Source organism: Sus scrofa, chromosome 8, assembly GCF_000003025.6.
Source record: "Sus scrofa isolate TJ Tabasco breed Duroc chromosome 8, Sscrofa11.1, whole genome shotgun sequence".
Taxonomy (NCBI): domain Eukaryota; kingdom Metazoa; phylum Chordata; class Mammalia; order Artiodactyla; family Suidae; genus Sus; species Sus scrofa.
The window spans coordinates 136,501,719-136,524,888 of NC_010450.4; the positions used below are offsets into that span (position 1 = coordinate 136,501,719).

General features: G+C 45.8%; 1 protein-coding gene and 1 long non-coding RNA gene across 7 annotated transcripts in view; both read left to right on the forward strand.

Moving 5' to 3' along the window:
• Window positions 1–23,170, forward strand: part of RASGEF1B (RasGEF domain family member 1B) — a 699,030-nt gene that overhangs the window by 605,697 nt on the left and 70,163 nt on the right. The window lies entirely within an intron of this gene.
• The window catches only part of LOC106510559, a 26,073-nt gene continuing 2,903 nt past the window's right edge, over window positions 1–23,170 (forward strand). The window contains exon 1 of the long non-coding RNA XR_001309141.2: window positions 1–2,460. This is a non-coding gene — a long non-coding RNA (uncharacterized LOC106510559). The remainder of the gene's footprint in view (window positions 2,461–23,170) is intronic.

Genomic DNA, 23,170 nt, shown 5'->3' on the forward strand with positions numbered 1-23,170 from the left:
TCACGGCAACGCCGGATCCTTAACCCACTGAGCAAGGGCAGGGACCGAACCCGCAACTTCATGGTTCCTAGTCGGATTCGTTAACCACTGCGTCACGAGACGGGAACTCCTAACCTTACATTTTAGTCCTTATGGGCGTCTGATCTCATCTGTTAGGCGTAAAGCTCCCTAGAAAAACGAGGTCTGTACCTGATTTCTCTTTGCATCCTTCACAGAGTCTCCAACAGGGCCACTCAGTGAATATCCATCCACAGCTCTGACTGAATAAAAGTTTTGCGTGTGCTGAGTTCATGAGTAACTGAAGCGTTTGAGGCTAAGAAGTATCCTGGTACCTATAAAATTCTTAGGTAACTTACTAATGGATTATTATTGCTGAATCTTTTATAAAGTACTGCCATGCCTTTCCCTAGGATGTTGGTATGTTTCAAAGTGATGATAGAGTCTTGATTTGATTTAACATATTGACTTTCTGAAGCATAAGCTATTAAAATTATATAGCCTTATTCCTAGAGGCATTAATTCTAACACTATTTATTTTTTTCCTTAAAACTTTTCTGCTGCTAACAGGCAGTTCAATGTCCAAACTTGTAAAGAATCACCTGGAGTTGCAGTTTGGAACCTACCACCCAGTGGCAATTTCCACTGTTCCCTTTGGCTGTCTGATTACTTGGAGTTGCAAAGTCTCTTTACCAGCAGCAGAATTCTTACCTACGTGTTTCCACTGAAGAAAACGATGATAGCTTTTGTTGCTGCTGCCATTCTTCCTCTACATTGTTCCAAATACTGTGTGAATTCTCAGTGAGTCTGACGCGAGAGAGAGAGAGGAGTTCCCTGGCGATCTCATGATCGTGGCTGGGACTCAGCCCTTTCACCGCTGTGGTCTGGGTTCAATCCCTGGTCTGGGAACTGAGCTCCTACATGCAGCCACTGCACACCTTGGCAGAGAGAGAGAGAGAGAGGAGAAAGAAAAGAAGGTGACTCAGCTGGTAGCTCAGAATAGTAGCCTAGAGAATTGTCCCAAGACTGGAGTAAGTGTGTGTTAAAATTCTTACTTTCCTGCCAGTGTATCTCTTTAGGATGTAGCCTGACCTTTCCCGTCCTAGTCTTAGTGACTTTGCTAATGTGTATGCTTGTGTCGAGGTGGACCTAGATTTTATCTTGGGTTTTTTTTTTCTCCTTTCTCGTCCAACTCTGAATTTCACCATGCCGATTTTGAAAATGATGTCATGTACTTTGAGCAGTGACAGGGAAATACTAAAGGGGTTTTATTAACGTTGATTCCGTTGTTGGTGTGCGTGCACCTGGACCTTTCCAGGCTGTAAGCAGATCTGGCAGGCTCTGCGGGGCGGAGCTGCTTGCACAGATGCCCTGGTTCTCCCGGCCTTGGTCCCCCGTGGCCATGCTTCGTCAGCCCTGTCAGCAGAACAGACTCTCTGATTCAAAAGAAATCATTTCATCTGGGTGGCAGTGAACACTAGTGTTTACCGCCTGTATAAAATCTTCCCGCGGTGACCCCCTGCAGGGATGGCTCTTGTTTCTCTGCCCCTGCCGAGCTTCCGCTGGCCAGCGGCTGACATGGCACCAGGAATGGGCTTAGTGTAGCTTCGGATGTTTGCCCCTTCGTTAAAGAGGAGCACAAGAAAAAAGGACAGGAAAACTAGGTGTCAGCCGGACAGCGGTGTTCCCTCTCTCTGAGCCTTGAACCGTGCCTGAGACAAATGTTCGGCCGTGCTTCTTCATTTCCGACAGTCCTGAGGGTACTTTGCGGTAATACTTAGAAATGGGCCCTCTGACCCCAAGCTCCCATCTGACCTGCCTCCTGAGGGAAGCCTCCGTTGCCCCGGGCTCCTCCACTGAAGAGGCCTCCCCTGCGAATCTCACCCACGATCTCTGCCCGGGGTGGAGCCCCACTGGGGGGGACCCCACCCCCACTCCGAGGGAGACGCCCCAGCCTGGGGGCAACAGCTTCCCCCTGTGGGATATTCCTGCCAACGCCCCCAGTCCTGCGCCTCAGGCTTCCCCACCAGACCCCTCATCCTGTGGGGCCTCGGAAGCCCAGCGCTGCTCCTTCAGAGACCTGGAGAGAGACCCAGCCCATCACTTCTGCCTCGGTCTCCTTTAGGAGAGACAGTTGAAATCCAAACAGTCACCTTTCTGATGAATTTGGGAAGCAGTCTGTGTATGACTTAGGGCCTGCGTGTGCTTACCTTGGGGAAGCGGGGCTGCAGACACAAGCTACAGTCTGACTGCTGAGGGAGCACTTGACATTATTTTTTTTACAATTTAATCCTTTAAAGAGAGGAAACTGCGGGCGGCTGCTTTTCCTCCAGTCAAGAAGCGCTTTGCTCCTTTACAGCCAAAGAGCTCAACTGCGAAATGAACTCCGCAGGCTGAGGCGGGGCTGTAGGTCCTTTGGTGGCCATTCGAGCCTTTCTCCATGGCGCGTCCATCAAAGAACAGGTTTGTGGAGTACTGCTTAGAAATGCTTGGTCGTATTCTTTGGAGATTAGAGCAGGATAAGGAGGGAGCAGGAACCCAGAGTTTTTCATTTTTTTTGTTTGTTTGTTTGGTTGGTTGGTTTTTGTTTTTTTTTTCTTTTCTTTTTTTCTGCAGCTGGAGAAACTGAGGCAGTGAAAAGAACATTATGCAGAGTCACAGAGGGGAGCCTGCAGTTTAGAGAAAATGATCTTCATTTACTCTGTCATTTCCAGGCAGCTGGTTGAAAGCTAATCTTATTTTTAGATGAGCTTAGTTGTTGTAGATATTATTGGCCACTCCGTCAAGGCTGGTGTGGTTTAGGAATAAGGTTAGGTATCAGAGCTCTACAAAGACCTTTAAGAAAAACGTAGATTTATTTCTTTATAAAGCTATGTTAACAAGTTCACTTTCTATTGTTGGATATAAGCAAAAGAATTAATGTAACACAAACTGAGGAGTGTGTTTCAGTTATGAAGCATAATGGAGCCCATCTCCCAGCGTGAGGACCAGAATGTTACCAATGCCTAGAAACTTCTGGTGTGTTCTTCTTCAGTCTCCTCCACTTCCCTCCCCTCTTTCCCACACAGAGGTCACGGACCGCGCTCCTAGACTTTATGGTTACCTAATCTGTAGCTTTGTTTTAATCGTTTGATCATGCATCATTAGACGATATAATATTGATTTTTCCTGTGTTGGAGCTTCGTTGAGATGGTATCAATACTGTATTTGCTGCATCATAGTCTTTCATTCGTGTTGTGTTTCTAAGCTTTATCTTGTGCGTAAAGCTACAGGCTCCTGATATTCCCCACTATCTAAGACTTATTATGTGATTTATCAAAATCGCGTGAGTCACCCTTAACAGTGGATTCTGGGGTTTATGAGTAAAGGATTAACCGTCAGGGTTGGGCTAATGTACTTGTTCAATGATCTCTCCAGTTCAGAGGCTTTTCCAAAAAAATTTTTTCTCTCTTATCAAAGTACTTTATGTTGCATCTCAGTACCCATACACATAGAAATAAGTGAAACAGAGTTTAATGAAATAATACGGTTTTACCAGGAGCGATGTACTCTGGAATTTCCGTTCTAGTCCATTCTACCATCATTTTTACTTTCTAATATTTAACTAGCCTTTGGTGAGGCCCGCCAAATTGATTTTATTATCCTCTTTGCAATTTAAGTCTTGTAAGGAATAATGAATTAGTAGGTCAAAAGGTACAGTGTGCTTTTTTTTAATATTGTGAATTTTACTGGGGTCAGGAAAAGCAATATAGCAAAATCCACATGACATTCGTGCACAGGGCTCTTGTGATCGCTATTATTATAAGATTTCTGTCCTCCATATCAGTAAAGCTCCCTTAATGAGGTTAAAAAAGGGACTTCCATTGTGGCTCAGCAGGTTAAGGGCCCGACATTGCCTCTGTGAGGATGCAGGTTCGATCCCTGGCCTTGCCTCTGTGGGTAAGGATCCGGCATTGCCGCAAGCTGTGGCGTAGGTCGCAGATGTGGCTCACTTCCAGTGTCACCGTGGCTCTGGCATAAGCCTCACGGACTGCTCTGATTAGACTCCAAGCCCCTGAGCTCCATATGCCACAGGGGCAGTCATAAAAAGAAAAAAAAAAAATTGTTCCACAGGCTGAAACACTTCTAGAAGTGTCCTTTTATGAAAACTAAATTTTGAAAAAGTTCAGCACGACCTAGGAGTCTTTAATAAGGTAATTTTTCATATTACTTTGGAAAAGTTAACTTTGTGATCAGATAAAGCAAAATACGTTTTCCTCTCCTTTGCCCTCGGAGATGTCAGCGGGCCTTCCTTCCGGATGAGGAGGCCGAAAGCCGAGCGCCCACAGACCTGGCCTTGGCCGTCTCCCTTGTGAGTTTCCACCTCTGAGCAGCAGGCAAGGGTTGGGGATATTCCAAGGCCTACACCCATCCTCTTGCTGCGTAGACACTAGGAAAAGTTCTGTCTTTTAGCCTCCCGAGAGGCGCACTGGAGGTCTCTTCCACCCACCCCCACGTGCAGAGCAGCCCTGGGCGCCTTCGTGCACCACGTCGGGGGTGGTGAGGATGTAGGATTTTACTCCAGTGGCATCTGCAAACCTCCAGGGACACAGTGTGCTTCCTGCTCCAAGCGAATTCTGGAAAGCTGGCTAGATCTGCGTGCCAGGTATCCTCAGCCCGAGAAACCCGGGATGGAAAGAACGGATCCTGTTGCCACTTCCCCCTCTGCTCCTCACTCACCCAGCGTGAGGAAGGGGTTAACGAGGCTGGGGGCCTCAATGAGGTGCCCAAGATTTTTATCCTGTTTGTGTCTAGACCCTCTCTGTCTTGCTTGGGAATGGAATTATTCGGTGTCGGAAGAACGACTAGCGTCGTCTCCAAGTAAAGCAGGAAATATTTTTAGGAAAGATTAAAAACATATTTTTGTAATTATGATAACATTGGGTTATTCTTGGATCACAGATTCATCTCTTCCTTCTTAACCTTCCTTTCTCTTTCTTCAGATACTGGTGGAAAAGTTAGACATCTTTCCATTTCTAAATCTCTCAGCATGTTTTTTTATTTTTCATAACCTTCCTTCAGTTCATATGATTTTATTAAGGAGTTCTGATTAGCCTTCACAACAGTCTGCTTCTATTCCTTTTTTTTTTTTAATCAATGGTCGTTTTGTCATTTCCATTTAAGAAACAGTGTTTATGTAAGAGACAGTTGACCTTTTGGAAAGAGTCTTCAGGGAGTAAGAGTGAGCTTCCTGAAGCCAGACTTCTCAGGTTCAAAGCTCAGCTCTCCCATTTATGGGTTGTAGGACTTTGGCACATTACTGAAACCCTTGTGCCTGAGTTTGCTCGTCTGTCATATGGAAATAAAAATATCCTCTTCGCGGGGCTTTTATAGACTTAAGCAAGTTACTGCCTAAAGTGCACAGACCCGCACCAGATATACAGCAATACATATTACTCTTAAAACTCTCATCCGGGCTACATATACACTTATTATATCCTGGGCTAACTCGTGACTTCCCTCTTATGCCTAAGAAGCTAAGACTGATATTTTGTTTCTAAATTTGTTTAAACCAACAACACATTTTTTTCTCGTTGCTGAACCATATACCCACCTAACTTTCTGATGAAAGTTTAGCTTTGCTTTATTATCAAGTGAGATAAAGCATATAAAGTACTTTGCAAATCCTAAGGTACCACACAAATGTCAGTTATGATAATACCCACTACCAGAAAAATGCCTATTTTCTGGATGCCGTTTCTTAAGAGGTCTTATCTTTCCTTTTGGAAATAAATTTGAAGCGATTTTCCTGTAAAGAGTTATCTTTCTGGAGCCTCAAAGATCTTAGCATGAGAGTTGTTGACGGCATTTTTCATTATTAGGATAAGGACTGAGATTGTATCGATTTAAACATATTTGCAGTTTCAGCTTTTCCTTCAACAAAGATGTGAACAGATTGCTGTCACTTGTCTATCCAAAAAAAAAAAAAAAGCAAAGCACTCTTGGTTGTAGGAATTTTAAAAATAATGTTAAATAAGTTTGCAGAAACTTCCACTCTCGGACCATTCAATGCATACTTTTTGAGCTAACTGTAATTCTGTAATTAACTGTGTATCACCCTTCCTGGGAACGAAACATCCAACCTGCAAACCAACATTCAGTTGCTGAATTTCTTTGACCATCAATACACAGCATTCGCTCCTTCTTCAGTCTCCTTTCGCACCTGCCTTCTCCCCTAAATAAGACCTTATCATCATACGCATTATCCTTTCCCAAGCTGTCAGCCCGACACACTCTGGGTTTTTGTTATCAGCATATACTGCTTTCTTATGTAGAATTACTTCCTGAGTGTATTTGCCTCCTCAGCTAAATTTTAAGCCCTTGAAATCAAGGATCATATTTTATACGATTCATAATCTTTTTTTACAATGGCTAGGAAAGCCCTAAGCATATACTAATGGCACAGGGAGTGGTGATTGACGAATTAATTGAAATTCACACGCGCCTACTCTAGAATCCAATGAGACAAAGCCCATATTTTCCCCCAAAAGAGGCAAGGCCTCAGAATTCTTTTCACTTTTCCTCAGCCTCTTCTACAGGCTCCTCTGATGCTTCTGTGACTTGCAGAAACAGCTGCACAAAAAGAAAGGCCTCTCGTTGGGGTTTGAAATGTCTAGGTTTCAAGTCCTGAATGTAAGCAGGATATTTAACCTCCCTCAGCCTCAGTTTTCTCATCAATAAAATGGGAAAAAATAATGTCTGCTTCGATCTTTGGAGGAGGAGAGAAAATATTTTATATGAAGCACCTAGCTCAGCACCTTGTTGGGGTACAATAAAAGTCGGCTGGTAAAACACCTACTTAGGTGGAGATGCTGGCTTGACCTTTATAACCAGTGTTCTCAGCATGTCCAGAGCCAAGCTCGGGCTTTTTCCCAACTCCCAGACCTGCTCCTCCTTCAGAAAATGTCTAGTCAGGCAAACCGAAATCCAGGCTTCGCACCTCTCATGCTCTCCCCCACTCCTCCCTTTGCCAAACCAGCACAAACCCGTTGCCTCCAGTGCCCCCACACCTCCGCACCTGCCCCATCACCTCGCACAGGGACCACCACCACGCCTCCCACCGGGCTTCCCAGATCCTTCCCCGGCGCCAGTCCGCGTACGGGGGAGATCTTCCATTCTGAACACAGCGCCACTCACCGCTTTCCCCTGCTGCCTGTCACGTTCAGAGAAACGAATACCCAAGTCCTTCACGAGGCTGCTAAGACCTAGTAAGCTGTGGTCTCTGTGGGACGATTCCTGTTTACCCCTCCAGATGTATTCTTCTCCACCCCGCTCGCTGTCCCGGAGCTGATTTTTTATAGGCTGCATCAGAGGGCTTGCTCATCATCTGACCTGGGGTTCATTTGACTAGAGAAAGGCGGGAGAGGCGTTCCCCTTGTGGCTCAGTAGTAACAAACCCAACTAGTATCCATGAGGTCGCGGGTTCAATTCCCGGCCTCGCTCAGTGGGTTAAGGATCCAGTGTTGCCGTGAATTGTGGTATAGGTCACAGATGTGGCTCGGATCTGGCGTTGCTGTGATATCAGGCTGTCAGCTGCAGCTCTGATGTGACCCCTAGCCTGGGAACCTCCATATGCCATGAGTGTGGCCCTAAAAAAAAGACAAACGAAAGAAAGGAAAGCAGGAGGTGTGGCAGAAAGAAAAAGAAGGAAGGAAGGAAGGAGGGAGGGAGGAGGGAAGGAAAGAAAGAAAGAGAAAGAAAGAAGGAAGGAAGGAAGGAAGGAAGGAAGGAAGGAAGGAAAGAAGGAAAGAAAGAAAAAGAAGGGAGGGAGGGAGGGAGATGGCGAGGTGGTGAAGATGGCAGTGTGGCGTCTGTTCCCCTGGCTCTGCCCGGGCTGTGTAGCCTCAGACCCAGACTGCATCTCTTACAGCCCCGGCTGCTGGGAGGGTCTCTCTCTTGCAGCAGCTGTCAGTGACCACCGCCCCTGCCCTCCACCGTGCCGCCCAGGCAGAGGGACCGTTGTCCATGCTTGGGCCCCCAATGTCCCTGCTGACGTCCGTCAACCACTCAGACAAGTGCGGAGTCCCTTTACCAAACTGTCCCCGGTGGCCCTGCTCGAGTTGCCCTGTTTCTGCGGATGGAACCCTTCTCCCTCCTTAAGCCACTGGCTTTCCGTTCTTCCAAGAGCCCGCGCTGCCTTCCGCCGCGGCCGCTGCCAACCGCTCTCTTTCCCTGGTTAGTGCCAGCCCATGCCTCACAGCTCAGCTCAAACAGCAGCTTCGTAGCAGAAGCTTTGCCTGACTCCCAGAGTAGGTCCGGTGACTCTCCAAAGCGCTTTCCACCGCACTCCTCACAAGAGAACCCACACGTGACTTTAACGCATGTCCTTTCCGCCCGTGAAAGTGGGAATCGCGGCAGATTTGCTCATCACCATATCCTAGCTCCCAACACAGTGTCTGACATGCGTAAGAGGGAAAAGAATGAATGCATTCAGTTCGTTAGGTGCTACCTAGAACTTTCGTTAGGTGCATACACGTGGGCTGTATTTACCTGTTTATTTTGTACAGCTATGTCCATGTACTAATCATATTTTGGACGAAAAGACTTTTTTTTTATTATCTCTTCCAATCACTGTTTCCAAAGCCAGGCATTTCAAAATTACATTATTTAGGAATCGCCTGGCTGCCTACTTGCCCCCACTGACTGTCCCTTCCTTCTTCTGCTCATGTTCTGCTCTTTGTATTGTTCTCAATACATAGTTTTCCGATTTCCGTGATCTCTCTCTCTCTTTTTTTTAGGGCTGTACTCACGGCATATGGAAGTTTCCAGGCCAGGGGTTGAGTCAGAGCCGCAGACGCCGCCCTACACCCCAGCCCCTGCAATGCCAGATCTGGACTGCGTCTGTAACCTACACCACCGCTCTTGGCAGTGCCGGGTCCTTAACCCACTGAGAGGGGCCAAGGATCGAACCTGCATCCTCGTGGACACTCGTCGGGTTCCTTTCCCCTGAGCCACAGAGGAACTCCTGTTTTCCATTGTCTTATTTGTAGCCCGGGATGCCCTACCCACCCCCTCATCCATGGACTAGCTCCTTCACCTCCTTCCAGGCTTTGCTCGAATGTCTCCTCCACGGAGCCCACCCGAGCCGCACTATCTACAACCTCGGAAGCAACCTTCCTCTGAATTTCGCGGATCCTGCTCCATTTTTGGATATACCTTTTTTCATCCTCTGGTATCACTTACCTTTTTATGATGCTTATGTATTGTCTGCCTCCTCTAGTAAAATTATACATCTCAAGTGCTTCTTAAAGTATTAAGTAAACCATGCAAACATAGGAATTACCCTCTTTGCATTAAGTGTCCTATACTCAGTAAATATTTTGTCCAGGAGGGCAATAGAAATGAAAGCAAATGTTGATGAAAGTCCATAAAGGTGTCTGGGAAGTGCCCCATTTCCACCTGCTATATAAGCAACTTTCAACATTTTTATCTGCAAATCATTTTAGAAATATTGCATTAAAAGCAAAGTGTTCATGGAACCTAGCAAAAGAAACCGCTTTCACGTTTGTACTTTCACCCATCTGTTATAATCCTCGTTGATATTCGAAAGAATTGGTCAAGGCTCTGCAAGATCCCAAAGTGCCTTCCGAATCATTCAACGTTAAATTTTCAACAGTATTTTAGGCCTCATCTTAATTATTGAATATTGGTCTCCCATGTCCTGTACACATGCTTTACCCTCTCGTAACCAGAATATTCCAACCACTCCATCTGACAGGCAGTCGCTGTTAAATGAGTGGCTTGTGCTCATCCTTGCAGTGTTTTAGAACACTGCGTCTCTGTAGTTCCCTAGCAGTTAAGAACCTGGCTTTGTCATTGCTGGGGCTTTGGCCACTGCAGTGGCACAGGTGGAATCCTGGGCCCAGGGACTTCCACATGCCCTGGGTGTGGCCAGAAGAAGAAGACTGTTTCTGAGCATGCTCAATGCTCAATGCCAGCACTTCCTGTGTTTCTAACAGCTCTGATCATGCGTTAGTCTGACATTACTTCCACGCAGACGCTGCTGGAAGTGGCTGCAAGGTGATGCGTGGTTACCGGTCGGGTCCTTCTCCTGCCTTCATGACGCGGCTCTTCTCTGAGGCACAAACCTCCTCTCTCCGCGTGACTCATCCTCTCAAAACTCGAATTGTTTTTCTCCCTTAAGGGAAACATGGTAGAAAATCCGATCAGAAATATTGACTGTGTCTTTTTTCCTCCCTTTTAGCGAACGTGTTAATAAAAGAGCGATGAGAAAGTGCAGAGAGGGAAACCAAAAAAAATTAATTCCCAGTTCTCCCACATGGTTCGTCACTTAGGGTAACTGCTCTTAATTGGGGATATATTTCTTTTCACAGTTTACACACACACACACACACAGGGGATCTGAGACCTGCCAATAATAGTGAGCTAGAAAAAGAACAGCCCAACCCTATAAAAGTGACATCTCTAAAAAAATACCTAAAAGAAAAAAAAAAGGAAAAGAATGAAACCCTAGCCTCTAGGGTAAAGGTTAACAGCTGAACTGTCGTTCAGAGTTGATGATTTGCCTTCCCTAGGCTTAGAACTTTCGGGAATTAGTTCATGATCTCAGGCGGCTTTCTCGGCAGGCAGCAGGGTGCCCAGTTAGCCCTAATTATGACATTTTGTTTCACATTCCCACTTAAACAGCTAACCTTTTTTTTTTTTTTCTTTTTTCTAATGGGTCTGGACTCTGGCAGCCACAGCTTGAACTGACGGAGCTGTTCTTTCTCTAAATGGCCTTTTGTGTGTGGATAATGACTCCACTCTCTTGAATAGGGATTTTTTTTTTTTTCCTACTTGCTGTGTCTACATGCATCCTTGGAAAAAACAAAAGCAAAGAGAAATTGCAGTGAAATGGTACATGATGACCCCCTGGGGTGGGGGTAGGCTTGACTCTCAGACTTTCACACTTTCCTTCCAAAGTTCCCGGCAGAATAATATTTTACCGCCTTGGAGCAGTGATGGGGGAGGGGTGGGTCGGGGCCTTGCTCTGGGCTGGGGTTTGAGAAGACAAGCTGTCACTGAGTTGAGGGCTGCCTGGGTCTTCTCAGCACATAAACGGCTCTGTTTCTCCCCTCAGCCTATTGAGTCAGAGCCCGCCTCAGAATAAGCGCTCAGAAATATCAGAAACCAGGAGTTTCTCTTGGTCAACCTCAGGCTTCCGAGGGACACGGGTCCTTGTGCTGCACTTCTCATGAGCTCTTCGAATTTGCCATGTGCCCAGTGCATGGACGAGCCTGGTGAGACAGCTGCGTGAAAGCTCTTGGAAGCCCACTGTGTGTGCCAAGATTGAGACTGTAATTAAAAAATTTTCCAGGAGTTCCCCGGTGGCTCGGCAGGTGAGGATCCGGCATTGTCGCTGCTGTGGCTCCAGTCACTGCTGTGGCACCGGTTCGATCCTGGCCCCAGAACTTCCACATGCTGTGGGCACAGCCAAAAAGGAAAGAAAGAAAGAAATTTTCCATATAATGGAAGAGGTACTGGTCTTTAAGTTTACAAAACCGTAAAGCAGATTTTCTCTTAAATTAGTTAAGGGGATAACCAGATTTCTTCGTAGCCCCGAGGTAGTCCCTCAATTCAGTGTAATGCAAAATCACAGTACGGCAATTTGAAGGTCTAAAGACTGCGTGTGTCAGTGGACCTTCCCACCTAGACCACTGCACTATCTCGTCTCCACTCCTTTTGTTTAATGCCCTCCTGTGTGTCAAAAGCACTCTGTGCTTTACTGGGCACTGTGTGAATCAGAGTCTGCATGAGCTGATCACTCACCCTTCTGTCCTGTACTGAATCCCCCCATCGCACCTGCTCACCTGGGACTTGACTAGTTGCAGCCAATCCATTTCTACCACCTCATCCCTTGAGGGTTTTCATAGTTTCATTTGCTAAAGTAATAACCCATAATGAGTTAATAAAGGGCACGTAGGGATGCTAGGGCCCAGCCCTTTGAAGGTCTGTACGAAACTTCCCTACGGGAATTTATTCACTGCTACTTCTGGGGGCCGTGAGTACCTCGTCTTAGGGACGGATGGTAAGAGTACATCCATATCTTCTTTATTCAAATGAGCGAAGATATAGGTGTGGTATGTGTTCGCGTGTTTAATATTTTTAAAGTTCGGCCTCTGCCTAAGGAGGAAATAGGACTGAAATAAACACAGAAGGCAACCGGGGAGACGGTTTCCTACCAAAGACTAACTTTGCGAGGAAAGATGAATATTGGCAATGGTGGTAGCTATTAATTGAACTTAAAATCATTTTTGATTCATCCCCAGAAATTCTGAATAGGTTTCCAGGCATATCTGGAAAATACGATTAGTTAAAAAAAAAAAAAAAAAAAATCCAGTGGAGTTTGGAGAAAGTTCAGGCACTCAAACTCAGTCTCTCGGAAGATGGAATTCAGCCATTTAAGGATATTGCTCTTCTTCCCCGGGAAATTTTGAGGCAAGTGCCGCTTTGCCCAGTAGCTTTGGGCTGCCGCTGTGGAGGAGGAGCTTGCACTAAAGAGAAATGCTGATTGGTTTGGAAACCTTGACTTGACACCTGGAAGGAATGCCTTTTGACTCGATCAAACCTACACTTTAGTTTTTAATTTTTTTTCAAATTTTATTTATTTATTTACTTATTTATTTATTTTCGTCTTTTTAGGGCCACACCTGCATCATATGGAAGTTCCCAGGCTAGGGGTGGAATCAAAGCTACAGCTGTTGGCCTAGGCCACAGCCACAGCCACTCGGGATCCAAGCCGCACCTGCAGCCGACACACAGCTCATGGCAACGCCAGATCCTTAACCCACTGAGCAAAGCCAGGGATCGAACCCTTATTCTCATGGATGATAGTCGGAGTCGTTACAGCTGAGCCGCGATGAAAGCTCCCTCCAGCCTGCAGTTTAGATGTGACCAAGACTTTATAACCCACGTGAGAATGTGGAAAATGACTAAAGTTTCTAGGGCCAGGATGGCCAATAGTCTTAGCGTAACAGTTCTCCTAAGTGCTCTTAGCTGATCTAGTGTCATCATGAGTCAAACCACTTGCCAGTGACCTGATCAGAGCAAACATCCTCGGGATACTTCCTGAGCAGAAGCTAACCAGCGAAAGCTAAAATACACAAAGGCAATTACAATTCCATCGTGGCTGAGGAAATGGTGGCATTCTGTGTCACTTTACGCGACATGTGGAATTCATCATTCATGTATTCACGCATCTTTCCCGAGCACCTCTTACTTGCTAGATACGGTGTTAAGGTCCAGCGATACGGAAGATAAATAAAACAGGACTCTCCCGCCCCTGGGTGGTCACCACCTACTGGAAGAGCCTAAATGTAAATAACGAAATTCTCGCTCTCGTGCACTCGTGCCAAGGGAGTTCCTGTTCCTGCTCTAAGTGATTTGCATGCCCCTCTCATTAACCTCACAACAACCATATGCGGGACTTAGGCACATGCTATTATTATCCTTTTCTGCAGATGCTTGAACTGAGGCCCAGGGAAGTTCATACCAGCACAAGGTCACATAGTAGCAAGTGATGGAGTCAAGGTTCAAACCCAGCCCCCACTCCCTTCACCAGTGCCCCAGACGCCATATTCTAAACGAAAGACATAGCAAGAGGATTAGAAATCCGTGGGAAGGGATTAGCACTGTTTTAAGCCTGTGTTTTAGTCCTACCTTCATCTATAACTATTGTTAAGAGTTTGGTGAATGTCCTTTCATCTCAACCAGGCTGTGCACCTGATTGCTGCTTAAAAAAAAAAAAAAAAAAAAAAGTAGCTGTAATTATATTGCATGTGCAGTTTTTAACATGTAATTCTTTTTTTTTTTTTTTTGGACTTTTTAGGGCCGCACCCATGGCATATGGAGGTTCCCAGGTGGGGTCTAATCGGAGCTCCAGCTGCCGGCCTACACCACAGCCACAGCAACACCAGATCCTTAACCCACTGAGCAAGGCCAGGGATCAAACCTGCAACCTCATGGTTCCCAGTTGGATTCATTTCCGCTGTGCCATGACAGGAACTCCTAACATATAATTCTGAAGCCTGTAGACCTTGAATATTATTAAAGCAATGACAGAGGAAGTCCTCGAAAATCATCACTTAAAGGCTTTCGTGGCCCAAGAGATACTATTTTTACATTACATTAAAAAAACAACTCATTGGGCAAGTATTCATTGACTCGAATGAAGTGTACATTGTAAGAGTTAGCAATTTATCTTTATGAGTCATCGGGAAGGCTAACCTCCATATTAAAATAACGAGAATTCTTGGGTATTAAAATGCCACTTAAATACTTTTACAACTTCTTGTTATGTAACCTGTACAAGTTAAATTGATGCATCAGAGTTGGAAATGCATTTGTAATTTTAGAAGGTTTCGCAAATATTCATCAAGAATTCAGTAAAAAAATAATGTTTCTTTTATCGCAGTGCTAAAACTTGGCAAGGGAGGAGGGGATCTTAAAAGTTGTGATTATAGCCAGTCTTTCCATAAACGATATGTCTGTTTAAACTTTAATAGCGGTGTAAACAGGAGCGCATTGCAGTCTGCGGGTTAGACATCTCACCTATTAAGAAGGCCTGTGAAACTCGCATTAGAAAAATAAGGAAGTGGGCGGGCAAAGGGAAAGAAAATGTGCTTCAGCCTTTGAGCCGGAGCTGCTCACTTTCCTGTCGGAGGCCAGTCCTTACAGATGAAACCCCACCTGATCGGAGCAAGTTCTTAGCTTGCCAACTAATGAGTCTAAAATGAAGCCCCCCTGTCATTGCTTGATTTTCTTTCTGCTTCAGTTGTTCTTGCAAATAAAGTGCTGAGATGCTAAGGAAGCAATTTTCAGAAATGCGTTGGTAGCTAAATCACAGCTGTATGTTGAGAGCACATGTAGGGGACTGCATTTAGCGTTACCTAAGCTTCTCTAACCTTCTCATATTATTTAAAGGCAGAACAACCAGTGCTTAAGGAAGGGAACTTCTTAGCCTAGGTCCACAAAAGCAGAGTAAAATTGCCTGGTTAGGAAGTCGTAAAACTCCGGTCTTTTCCTTCTGATTGCCACATTCGCTAAAACCTTGCCCTTTCATTGATTTGACAGTAAATTCTTCAATGTGAGACGAATTTGCCTAAATCTGATCCAAGATAGGCTTTTTAGAAAGCAATAATATGAGACCCACTCACTTTGCTTAGATTATCACATTTTATCCTCACAGCACCCCTAGGAGATAGCTGCCATAAGTTCCTTCATTTTTGAGAGACGGCAGCTGAGGCAGAGCGATCTGAAGTAACCCGCCCACGCTGACAGTGCAGGAGCGGCAGGGCCGGAATGTGCACAGAGATAAGTGTTCCCAGTGCCCTTATTTTTTGTCACTTCCTCCTTCATAATCTCTGATGGCAGCTCATAGCCTTTCAGTCCAAATGACAAGAGATGATAGATGTCTTTGGAGATATCTTGGGAGAACAGGAAACAAACAAAGGCACAGGGAAGTGAAGGCAGAACTTAAAAAAAAAATCAGCTTTTATGAAAGTTGCTAAGGGAGTAAATCTTAAAAGTTTTCAGAGAAAGACAAACACCATATGATATCACTAATATGCGGAATCTAAAATAGGACACAAACGAACCTACCTGCAGAACAGAAACTGACCCACAGACGTGAGAACAGACCTGTGGTTGCCAAGGGGGCGGAGGTGGAAGCGGATGGCCGGGGAGTGTGTGGTGAATAGATGCAAACTGTCACATTCACAATGCTGAGCAGGAGGTGCTGCTGCCCAGCACAGGGAAGGAGCTCAAGTCTCTTGGGACAGACCATGATGGACGATGGCCTAAGAAAGGGAATGTCTATAGATGACGGGGTCACTGCTGCACAGCAGAAACTGGCGCAACAGTGTAAACCAACTATAATTTCAAAAAGACAAGAAAAAAAGTTTTTATCACAAGGGAAAAAAATGTAGCTATGCGTGGGAATGGAGGTTCACTAGACTTACTCTGCTGATTACTTCACAATGTGCACAGCTACCGAATCACTAAGTTGTATGCCTTCAACTAGTATGTTATGTGTCTATTATATCTCAATTAAAAAAAAACAGAACCTTTCAGTTTCAGCTCACCCAATGGGCTGGTGATTCGCTTTCCCATTCTCCAACCTTCTCTGTCCTGCTCTCACGCCCGCTGGCTTCTCCTTGGGTTCAGCCAACCGGAGGCCCTGGCCGGAGGCTGGAGGGTCGGAGGAGGAAGAGGTTGAGGGGTTTTGTCCCCACATCTGTCCCGTTCTGTACGTGTTTCTGGACACCCCTGCCTCTCTTCTGCCCCACGGCTGCGCCTGCCCTTTCACCCTGGGTGGCGCCATCCCATTGCCAGTCTCATCCCTTTTCCTCTGCCACGCACACCTCCTGAGGCGCCCTTCGTTCAAGTGGAGCTGCGATTAGCGGAGGGAAAGTCTGCTTCCCGCTGACCCTGACTGATGGACGGTGCCTTTCTGCGCCTGTTCCTCTCCCGCCTCTGCCTCCGTCTAGTCCTTCCCTCATTCAACAAATAATCGCGAAGCCCGTGGGCTCCGAGCCGGTGGCGCAAGACCAGCCGCGCCGGGAACGGATAAAGCCCTGCCTTGGAGCCTCGAATCCCTCACATGCGCTCTTTTGGTTCATTCTCCGCCCCTCCCTCATCTCTGGACAACTGAATGCTTTAAGCCCCAGTTCCAATATTTAGGCTTCTTTGGAGCCCGGGGAGGGCCAGGTTCTGTGCTGACAGCAAAGATTCTAAAAGGAACTCTAGGAGTTCCGGCTGTGGCCCAAAAAGACTGGTGGTCTCTTAGGAGTGCTGGGTCACAGGTTCGAGGCCCAGCCCAGCATAGTGGGTTAAGGATCCAGGATTGCAGCAGCTGCCGCTTAGGTCACAACAATGGCTCAAATCTAATCCCTGGCCGGCCCGGGAAATTCATATGCCATGGGCAGCCAGAAACAAAAAAAAAAATTTTAATAAATAAATAAAAGGAATTCTTAAAGTATTCACTGGTTTCCAGCCCCCTTCCCCCTACCCTGCCACTGTCCGGATCGTCTTTCCAAGACTCCCTAACTCTGAAAAATCCACAGGAGCAGATGGAATTTGTCTAAGTGGACTGCTGCTGACTCTTTGTTCCTTTGAAATGATTGGCTTCCCAGACGGTAAAGAGATGGGTGTGTCACAGGGTAATTTACAGGATCGTGGAAGTAGTTTCCCCAGCCATTTCCAAACAGTTAGCAAGGCTTCGGGACTCCTCCGCTGCGTGGAGGAAGCAGAAGTTTTCCTCAGACCACCTGCCTTTGCGCCTTTTGTTTCTGGAGGCTGGAGCTCTGGTGGTGAGGAGGGAGGGATGGAGGCGGCTGAGGCAGAGGAACTGGCGAAGCCTCGAGAGGGGGCAGGCTGCTGCAGGGCCTTCCAGAGAGGGGGCCACGGCTATACGTGTCCCCAGCAAGGAGGGACCACGGTGTCCCTGAGCTGCCTGCATCCCGTAGGGACCACAGCGGACGACCCTCTGCCTTCGAGGAACACAGGTAGCAAGGTACAAGGCCACCCTTCCTCTCGTCTGAAGCTTGGTTTTCTTTTTTCTTTTTTTAATTTTCTTGTCATCTTTAGGGCCGCACCTTTGGCATATGGAGGTTCCCAGGCTAGGGGTCTGATAGGAGCTGTAGCCACTGGCCTACACCACAGCCACAGCAACACCAGATCCAAGCCACGTCTGTGACCTACACCACAGCTCAGGGCAACGCCAGATCCTTAACCCACTGAGTGAGGCCAGGGATCGAACCCGCATCCTCTTGTATACCAGTTGGATTCATTTCCACTGAGCCACAATGGGAACTCCTGAAGCTCAGTTTTCAAATAAGGTATACATACATTTTAGACGCTGATGTTGCTGAATTTCCTAGCAGCTGGATGTACTGTCTACTATTGCTTTTTTCCAGCATCGCTCCCTCGTGATGTTTAGTTGACTTGGACTCAAATCCGTATCTAAATTTGTATTTGGATCATTAAATTGTACTTACAAAACCCTAAGCTGCTTATGAGAAAAATAAAATTGCTGCTCCCTGGTAAGTAGGAGGATTTCTTCCAAAGGGCCTTTTGTTTTCCCCGTCTTCTTGTAGTTAGAGTAGAGGAGAAAAGGGATGGGGGGAGAGGGCTGGCCTGGATCAAGAGATATTTTCTCAAATGATTGGCATTTAGAGTAGGAGTTGGCACACTGTGTCCCACAGACCAAATCCAGCCGCCATCTGCTTATATCTGGCCCATGAGCTAAGGATCATTTTTATATTTTTAAGTGGCCAAAGAAAAAAATCGAAGGAAGAAAAGTATTTGGTAACACATGTAAGTTAATACGAAATTCAAATGACAGTGTCCCTAATAAAGTTTTATTGGAACACAGCTACCCTCACTCACTTTGCAGGCTGCTTTTGTGCTGCCGTACAGTTGAGTAGTTACAACAAAGACCCCCAAACCTAAAATGTTTACCACCTGGCCCTTTATAAAAGTTTGCTTGATGTAGAGTGAATATGGTGATTCTTGGTCCTATGCTTGAAACCGGGCTGTCCAGGAGAGGATCTGGTCACCTAGTGCTCAGATTTATTTCTATTTGTATAAGGAGTGGACAGAGGTTGTTACTCACCCGGCTGTGAGGTCACCATCAGAACAGACGAAATCCAAAACAGGAGCCATCTTTATGCATTAAGTAGAAATGAATCCATTTTTTTTTCTTTTTTTTTTGTCTTTTGTCTTTTTTTGTCTTTTTGTTGTTGTTGTTGTTGTTGCTATCTCTTGGGCCGCTTCCGCGGCATATGGAGGTTCCCAGGCTAGGGGTTGAATCGGAGCTGTAGCCACCGGCCTACGCCAGAGCCACAGCAACGCGGGATCCGAGCCGCGTCTGCAACCTACACCACAGCTCACGGCAACGCCGGATCGTTAACCCATTGAGCAAGGGCAGGGACCGAACCCGCAACCTCATGGTTCCTAGTCGGATTCATTAACCACTGCGCCACGACGGGAACTCCAGAAATGAATCCATTTTGAATGAGCTTAGCCCGAGGACCTTCTCCCAGGGATATTATAATAGTTTCCACTTACAGAACTCTCATTGTATGCCTCGTACTTGTTAGCCACTCAATTTAATCCTCCAAACAACCCTGAAAAGTAGGTATTTTAAAGATGTTATGAAGACAAGGTGATGAGCTGAGATATAAAAATCAAAAGGTGTGTTCAGTCCACATAGAACTCCAGCGGTTGGAGAGCCACGAGAAGTGCTTCCAAAGTACAAGGTCAAGGGCTGGGACTTCTGCCCACCTGGCATGAGGTGTGGTCTCGGGCGGATAAGATCGGCTCTGTAGGGTTGTCCTAAGGCATCAGTGACCTAACGTGTGGAAGGATTGACCGTGTCTGGCAACAGTGGTTGTGGCCATCAGATGGTGGGGGGGTTTCCTTCCCCTGTTTTCTAATTAAATTTCATATTTACAAAGTGCGCGTAGGTTGTGCGTGAAGACAGATCCTGAGAGTACAGCAGGAGCCAACACCAGGGGTTGTTGGAAGGGGCCGGGCTGGTGTAGGGCAGGCCGGGACAGCACTGGATCGTCTCTAAAGGTTACTTTCATGACGTTTTGACTTTCAACTGTGTAAATATATTTGCAATCAGAAAATTCAATGGGAGGGAGGTAATGAGGTTTCCTTTAGAGCCTCCCTACTTGACAAGCCAACTCAGTCTTATGATGGTGGTTCACGGCTGTTTTGAGATCTCAACCCATCCTGTTCTTTGTGCTTTATTTGTTTACTTTGGAATTAATTTGTGTCTTGATTTGAAAACATAAGCATCCCAATTTATTTGTTATACACATAACTCCTGTAGATGATAGTGGTTTGTAGACAGTGGTTTGTTTTTTATTTATTTTTATTGAAGTCAATTTACAACATTTATTGTTTCTGGTACACAACAGAGTGATTCAGATATATTTGAGTTATGCATGATATATATATACTATATATACACATTCATATATTATTCTTTTTCACATTCTTTCCCATTATGGTTTATGATAGGATAGTGAATATAGTTCCCTGTGCTGTATAGTTAAGACCTTATTGTTTTCCTGTCGGTGGCTTGTTTTGATAACCACAACTTAGTTTGTGAGAGCTCATTACGTTTGGGTTTCAGGTTCTTTTCCATCAACTGCTATTTCAATCTAGTAGCATTATTGCTGCAAACAGATGTATTCTGTGGTGGGTGAAACGCTATTTACCGATGTTGTATGAAATTAAATCAAAACAGATTGAGAGGTGAAAAGAATTGTTGCACGTTCTCCTCAGCAGAACGGGCACCCCCTCTGGGGCCGACGCTCCGCCTTCCTCTCGGCGGCCCAGCCCCAGGGGCCTCAGCTTGGCCCTTCCAGCTTCACTAAACCACTTGCACAGCTCAGCCTCCTCATGCTGGGTCTCACCTCAGTGCCTGCCACTTGGTGGATACTTCATCAATGTTTGATACACTGATGAATGAATGGCCAGTAAACTTTCTGATGGTGATTTAATTTTCCAGAATCCTGTTCCTATTAGAGAGAAATGAGATAGGCTAAATGACTTACCCTTCCTTCAACCCATTCTTCTTCATAAGGGTGTGTGGCTTCCTCAATGATGAAATTGGCTTTTATGAACAAATCTCTTCTGAGCTTAGTTAATATGGATCAAACCCCTTACAGGCAAACTAGTGAAAACAAGTGCCAAGACCCACTGAGCCTCTGGCTTGGAGCAGACTCTTCAGAAGGAAGCATTTGAGAAGCACAGACAACTTATCCCCCACTCACGTGACCCTGGAAGAGTCCTACTGTGTCCCCAGTGCATCTTGAAGAGCTGTAACCTCTCCAGAAGTCTGCTCTCACTCTCTTTCTGAAAACCTCACAGATCATGTTCTATTAATCAGGATAACACTCAAGGCGCTTTACCACTCGGTCTCAGTTTACTCTTTTGGTGCCATTTCCCCAGGAAAGCTTTCTGCTCCGGGTTGGTCAGTTTCCTGGAGACATCTGTTCTGTTCATTTCTGCTCTCAAATCTTCAACCATATTCTTCCCATTTAAAAAAAAATCCCCTAGCTTTGTTTGTTTGACTTTATCCCAGTGGTTTGTTTTGTTTATCCCAGTTAAAATTCTATATGTTATAAAAGTCTTCATAAAACCCATCTCTTTTCCATAATATTCCTTGGCACCTGCTGTTTAGACCATAACATTGAATACTTGTCTATATGAACCCTAACTGCTTCCCAGTTGCAAATAGGAGTTTATGTGTGTCTCTTGTCTCCTCGAATAGAAGGACTGTTCTTCTGAGACATGGCCGGGTTTTTTTCTTCTTTATTATTTCTCACCTTGTCCACCACTGAGCCAGCAGGACTAAGGAGGCATTCTAACGATATCAATTAAATGGAATCTCCATAAAAGATTTTCTTTCTTTCTTCCTTTCTTTTTTGTTTTTGTTTTTGTTTAGGGCTGCACCACAGCATATGGAAGTTCCCAGGCTAGGGGGCCCGTTGAAGCTACAGCTGCCAGCCTACACCACACCACAGCCTCAGCAACACCAGATCTGAGCTGCATCTGTGAATCACACCACAGCTCATGGCAATGCCAGATCCTTAACCCACTGAGGAAGGCCAGGGATCGAACCTGAATCCTTATGGATACTAGTCGGGTTCATTACCACTGAGCGACCCAGGGAACTCCCATAAAGCATTTTCTGATTGGGAGGAATAAAATGAATACATGATACCTGCCATAATAGGTATTTGTTCTTTGTTATCTAAGGTAATCCTCATGAAATGCTGCCAAACATGTACCTTTAGCCCCAGCTCTTAGAGATGAAGACACAGACGTTCCCAGACATTTAGCAACTCACTCTTCACAGCTCCTATGTGGCAGAGCTAGAATTTGAAAACACATCTGCTTGATATCAGAGCTTTTTCCTCTCTCTTTCCACTCAATCTTTTACCAGTAGCTGACCATGGTAACAATCTTTAAGACTGAAGGGTATAAAATGTTAGTATGCATGCAAAAAAAATAATTTTGCCAGACAATGGCATTCTTTCTTTTAAAACAAAATTAAAATTGCATAAGGGACAGCTTTTCTTCATCAGATAAAATATGGAAATAAGAGGCATTGCTAGGGAAACAAAATCGGTAGAGAAAATTAAAAGCCTTGTCATCTTAGTAAACTAACACAAAAATCCTGAATTTAGACGAATTTCAGGATGCTTGATTTCTTTAAAAGGCAGGAAGAACATCGAGGTATACATAGGATATCACTTTCGTGCAGAATCCAAAACACCACACCAATGAACTTATCTACGAAACAGAAACAGACGCACAGACGTAGAGAACAGACTTGTGGTGGAAAATGGGGAGGAGGGGCTGGGGCAGGATGGACGGGAGTCTGGGATGAGCAGATGCGAACCAGTGTGCACGCGGTGGGTAAACTACGAGGTCCCGCTGTGTAGCCCAGGGAACTCTGTTCAGTCCGCGGTGCTAAGCCACCGTGGAAAAGAACAGGAAAAAGAGTGTGTGTGTGTATCACTGAGTCACTCTGCTGACAGCAGAAGTTAGCACAACACCGTACATCAACTCGACTTAAATACAGTCCTAAAAAAAGAACATCCAGGTTTATTTTCTACTGCCTGCAAAGCGATCTTCGAAAGGCAATTTTTTTTCTTTCCCTCTCTCTTGTTTAACTTTAGAAGGTCAGTGAAGACAGTGGCACAAGTTTAATTTCTCATACTTTCCAAAATAAAATCTAGGCCCGATGTGGCAAGAAGGCAAAATGGCAACAGAGAGGTCTGGTAAAATTCCTCCTTGAAACCCGGGTCCTCTTCGCGCGTCTAAACCTCACCCGCATTCCGCACGTTCTCCCTGCTCCTGGGCCCGCCTCAAACCGGAAACAAACCGGAGCAAATGTTTGTTTTCTCTGTTTCCCTCTGTTGGGCTTTTTCTTCCTCTCGTGGTTCTCGCTGAAGGGGGGGACCCAGGGTCCCGTGGCGGGGGTGCCGGGGGTGCCGGGTGTAGGCAGACCGGATCTCCGCCAGCCACCTGCCTCACAGCCCAGCACCTCCCCCGGAGCAACTTCCAAGCCCCTGTTGTGAAAGGACTGCAGACAAAGCCAGGTTGTTGA